The 6028-nt window shown below is 27.3% G+C and overlaps 2 non-coding genes across 2 annotated transcripts; one reads left to right on the top strand and one right to left on the bottom strand.

The window, feature by feature from the left end:
- Positions 1-1466: 1466 nt before the first annotated feature.
- Positions 1467-1538, top strand: TRNAK-UUU (transfer RNA lysine (anticodon UUU)). Its single transcript has one exon. It is a non-coding gene; the product is annotated as a tRNA-Lys (tRNA).
- A 3191-nt stretch (positions 1539-4729) lies between these two features.
- On the bottom strand, positions 4730-4800 carry TRNAG-GCC (transfer RNA glycine (anticodon GCC)). Its single transcript has one exon. It is a non-coding gene; the product is annotated as a tRNA-Gly (tRNA).
- Between the last annotated feature and the right edge of the window lie 1228 nt (positions 4801-6028).

The raw sequence follows: 6028 nt of genomic DNA, 5'->3' as shown, positions 1-6028 counted from the left end.
CTCAAAAAAAAAAAAAAAATTAGTCAAACAAGGGTTTTGGAATCTTGAACTTGAAATTATCCAGCTAGAATTAAATCATTAATCATCAAATACCAACACACCTTTCAAAGACACAAAGATTAACATCATTGCAAATTCACCATAATTCATAAGCAAAACACAATGTTTAAAGGAAAATTATACACAAACTTAAATGAGGTATGCAACATTATCATAATTAATTCTTGTAATAGCTACGACAATAGCAAATAAAATACTGAGAAATGTATTTTTTGTTTCTTCAAAGCTGTTTGTATTGTCTTTTTTATGTAATTATGATGTTATATTTTTATGTGTCATAATTATGTGGGGTTCTAATTTATCATTTGTTTATCTAATAATAATAATAACCATAAGTGGATAAAGTCACGAGACTTCGAAATTCCATTAAAAGAAAGGTTCCGGAAGTTTCTATCATAAATTTTAAATATCAAAGATAAATGATATTCCAAATTACCATATAATAATAATGATGATGATGATATATTTAATAAATTTTATAAGTAAAATGTGGAAAGAGAAAAGTGTACGCATGCTTTATACTGCAGCAATAGAAAATTAAAAATAATAAGAAATCAAAAATAATAATAATACTATTGGTAAGGAAAAGCAAAACGCAAAACTATTTACTACTAGTTGGCCTTCTATTCTAATTCTAGATTTGTCATGTCTTATTTGATCGCCTCTTTCAGTTTCAGAAATCATTTATCTTCAATATCTACTCCTCTCTTGGAATATCATTTATCTCTCTTCAAGTCCTCTTATGTCAGTATCTACCATCTTAGTAATAACTACTCATCCATTTCAATTTATAAGATATAATTCAGATTTAAAGAGTCAAATTTCTTTATTTTGATCATGCATTCGGACATGATCGATTTGATTTTTGAAAAATAATTAACATATTTAAAAACTACACAAAAAGTACTATAAATTATAAGAATTAACAATTTAAAAATATTTGAAATGCATATAAATAAAACACAATAAAAAGTCTTCTTATTCGTTGCTTGAAATTCAAACCTCATATAAACAAGGAAAAATACATAATAAATCAAATACTATATTTTTTATCAAAGCAAAAAATAAGTGAATATTCATTTTCTTACACTGCACATTACATAAAAATGCTTATGCATTTATTACTCCCTCTATCTCAATTTATATGACTTACTTTTCCTTTTTAGTCAGTCCCAAAAAGAATGACATATTTCTATATTAAGTAACAATTTAACTATAAAATGTCCATATTTCCTCAATGAAATGATTTACAGCCACACAAATTTCTATCATTCATTTTAGACCACAAATTTTAAAAGTCTTCCTTCCTTTCCTAAACTTTGTGCCGAGTCAAAGTACCTCATATAAAATGGGACGGAGGGAGTATTATATATATATATAGATATATACAACAGTAAAACATATCAGCCGTCTTAGCTCAGTGGTAGAGCGCGTGGCTTTTAACCACGTGGTCGTGGGTTCGATCCCCACAGACGGCGATTGGTATTTTTTTTAATTTTTATTGGTCCAAAACTAGAACAAATACACAATTTTTAGATTATTTTTTTTTGGAAACGTTATAATTATTTAGATATTTCTTAGTCAACCTAGGGTGGCGTATTTGGTACAAATAAAAATATTTTTCGTGAAAATAAGTGTCTTTTACTTATTTTTTTGTGTTTGGTACATAAACAACAAATATTATTCTAAAAGCATTTGTATATAATCTAGAGAAACACTACGAAAGGTGAGGGGTGGGATGGGGGACTATGGGAGTAGGGGGTGAAATTTGAAAATGAGGTGAGTTGGAGAGGGGGAATACATAATCGATGTGGATTAATGCTACTTACGGAATTTATTTTCTCTACTTTCACTTTTTTTTAAATAACTTGTTTTCTTTTTAAATAAGTACCGAACACACCCTTATACTGATAAATAACGGGTGATGAACAAAGTAACCTTATTATTCTGCGACGCAAATAAGTTAAATTTGAAATGCGAAAACTATATAAGAAATTTAATTTAAAATTATGAATTCTCAAGCCGTCATGAAAAAACCAAAATCACATCAAGTTACATTATAGATGTAATATATTCCCAGCTCAAGTGATAATTACCAATACTATTTCCATTTTGATTTATTTTGTTGATTTTGACATAAAGTTTAAGAAAATAAATGATAATTTTGAATCTCGCACTCTTAGTAAATATATATAAAATGTACTAAAATATCCTTTAATTTAGTTTTAAATTTTTTTTTTTTAAAACAAACTAAAAAAGTAGTCCTTTGGGATGGCTCAGTTGGTTTGGAGGGTGGTCATCAACATAGATGATCTGAAATCGATCCCCCTCAATGCATTATGAGTCGAGTTTGTCGCATAGAGCTTGTCTAGTGTGTGGGTTTACCCAGTGCACACAAAGTGCTCATCAGAGAGTGCTCACCTGAAGAACAGAGATTGTAGCGGTTGCAGTTTATCCTAAAATTTTCAGAAGAAAAAAAAACCTAAAAAGATAAAAGAAACAAATTAAAACGAAGGATTGCGAATTTGCGACTTATTTAATCCTAGAACTAGAAAGTTCTAATGTATAATAACAGTATAAAATTGAAAGAGCTCCATCAAAGACCATATTACTATTTTTGCAAGTTAGTAATGTCAAAGATTGTATTATATATATATATATATATATATATATATATATATATATATATATACTCATAAAGCTAGAGACTACGTACACGTCTATCCATACTAAAAGTTTTAATTTTTTAAATTTAATCTGCTGATAACTGATAGTCATTTGAAGAATGTCCTTAAATCTGGACAAACAAAAAGTTCCAAAATTAACTTGATTTTGTTTATATTTTTGACTTCCAATTGGTCCAAAATTAACAACAACAAACATCATGTCTAATGAAATCTCATATTTCTGAAAGACCCTCCGCTCAATTAACACATAACAAAGCGGTATAGAAAAGCACATATAGTTAAGAAGACAATTGTTTCCAAAAATATAGAAGCCAAACTAAGACATGATATTTGAGTTGACTTAAGCTTCCTTGAGTTCTAAGCACTTTGGACGCCTCGGTGATGTGAAGCGTCGATCCCAATACCAATTCCTATAGCTTTTACTTGGTGTTTGCTATGCTATTTATACTACTCCTTATGATGAATTTAATTGAAGTAACATGATGTATTCATATAATCGCGCCAAATTATTTAGGATTGCGGCATAACTGTAGTTAGGGGTGTTCATGGGTCGGTTTGGATCGGTTATTGGTCAAAATCAAAACCAAACCAACTTAATCGGTTTTAAAATTATCAAAACCAAACCAAATATAATATACATTTATCGGTTTGGTGGTTATCGGTTTCGGTTTGGTTTGGTTATTCGGTTATTAACCGTACACAAAAGTAAAATAAACAATTCATTCAAAATGTGAAAAAAGTGACAACAATCCATTCAAAACGAAAAATAGTTAGAATGACTTAAATTACTAAACTTTCGATCACTAAATTTACTATCAATTAACTTTAAAATTCACTATATTGGCCTAGAAGGAAGAGACAATAATATTTTCAGTCCCACAAAGAATTGTCATAGACACTCATATACATGAAATCAATAAGATAAATATTTTCATCTTGGGCATTTTTGCTTTCAATAAGTAAATTATAAAGAAATTTTAATGAAAATATATGTAAGATCTTTAAAGTTGTTTATAAAAACAATATATTAAGTATGTATATTAATAAAATATATGTATATAATTTTTCGGTTCGGTTCGGTTATTTTTTCGGTTTTTTCGAATAAAACCATAACCAAACCAAATACTATCGGTTTTCAAAAATCTAAAACCAAATCAAACCAAACCCAAATAAAATCTATTTTATTTTATCGATTTGATTCCATTTTTTGGTTTGTATCGGTTTTTATCCAAACCGTGAACACCCCTAACTGTAGTTATATTATATGTACATGAAATCACGAATGTAAAGTATGATTCCGACATAACCCTAGCTTTATTTACTTGTTAGTTGATCAAAACTTTTAATAGACAGCTTTGGATTAAAAAGAAAAAAAAATGCACCAGCCGGGANCTGAACTTTCGATCACTAAATTTACTATCAATAAAACTTTAAAATTCACTATATTCGCCTAGAAGGAAGAGACAATAATATTTTCAGTCTCACAAAAAATTGTCATAGACACTCATATACATGAAATCAATAAGATAAATATTTTCATCTTGGGCATTTTTGCTTTCAATAAGTAAATTATAAAGAAATTTTAATGAAAATATATGTATGATCTTTAAAGTTGTTTATAAAAACAATATATTAAGTATGTATATTAATAAAATATATGTATATAATTTATCGGTTCGGTTCGGTTATTTCTTCGGTTTTTTCGAATAAAACCATAACCAAACCAAATACTATTGGTTTTCAAAAATCTAAAACCAAATCAAACCAAACCCAAATAAAATCGATTTTATTTTATCGATTTGATTCGATTTTTTGGTTTGTATCGGTTTTTATCCAAACCGTGAACACCCCTAACTGTAGTTATATTATATGTACATGAAATCACGAATGTAAAGTATGATTCCGACATAACCCTAGCTTTATTTACTTGTTAGTTGATCAAAACTTTTAATAGACAGCTTTGGATTAAAAAGAAAAAAAAATGCACCAGCCGGGAATCGAACCCGGGTCTGTACCGTGGCAGGGTACTATTCTACCACTAGACCACTGGTGCTTGGTTGTTGGAATTTGTATGCCACAGCAATTTTGTTTATGAAACGAGAATATAAAGAAAAAAGTTCTCATAAAAATAATTAAATGAAAAAATAAAATTTTAAAAAAGTCAAGTTGTGAAAAATACAATTTTGGACGAAATATTAGACTATTGTCTAATATCTATAAAAGCTTAAATTGTGATCTCATTTCTCTCATAGTATTTTTGTTTTAATCAAAATGAATCTTTTAGATCGTAGTTTATTCATAAATCATAAGATAAATAAATAAAAGGGTCATTTACTGAATCAATCAGATTATTTTTTTTTTCTTATTTTGATTTCTAATTCAATGTCGGTTATTCTTACCAACTAATTTGTATTCTAGTTGTATAAATTTCATTAAAGAAAAAACGTGTTCACTATTCTATTTTTAGGTCTCGAATTCTAACTTTTTATTAAAAAAAAAAGTTCATTCTTTCTACCACAATCTTTGATGATAATTTGAATTCTATCAAGTGAGTGAACTTTTAGTACCAGTTGATGGGATAGTAAGTATCCAAAATATGCGTCAAACCATATATTCCAAAAGTTTTCTTTCATTTTAAAATTCATGTTTAATCAAACACTTTTACATAAATTAAGAATGCAAAAAGTAAATAGCTATTTATCCTTAATTGGAGATTTAAAGTCAGATGATTGATATGTAATTACCTTAAATAGTTCTCTCGTTATGTTTGAGTGAAATTTTGAATATAAATTCAAAGTAATATGACCTCAAAAAAGTGAAATAGAAAATTCTAAGGACAAATTAAACAAAAAGTCTATTGAGTTAAAAAAAATTACACAACAAAGCAAACATGTGATATATATTTATGAAAAAACCATTATAGTTTAAAAATTAAAAGTTGTATCTATGTAACATTTTAAAGAAAATTTCTCTCCTTTTCCACATAAATATGACAATTTTATTTTGTATTATGTACCAAATGTAATTATATTCCATATTAACTGTATTTTGTATTATGATCAACCGTATACATATTTTGTATCAATTATATTATGACATTTTCTATTTTGTTAATTGTATTCGTCAATACAATTTGTGTTCGTTAATTTAATTATATTCGGTATATGATACAAATCAATTGTATCAATTATATTCAAACAATTATATTTGTATTTCGTATCAACTGTATTTATATTCTATATTAATTGTATTCGTGATACAATGAATATAACATGCATTGA

This window comes from Solanum stenotomum, chromosome 8, assembly GCF_019186545.1.
Source record: "Solanum stenotomum isolate F172 chromosome 8, ASM1918654v1, whole genome shotgun sequence".
Lineage (NCBI taxonomy): Eukaryota > Viridiplantae > Streptophyta > Magnoliopsida > Solanales > Solanaceae > Solanum > Solanum stenotomum.
This window is presented reverse-complemented; position numbering and strand designations above follow the sequence as displayed.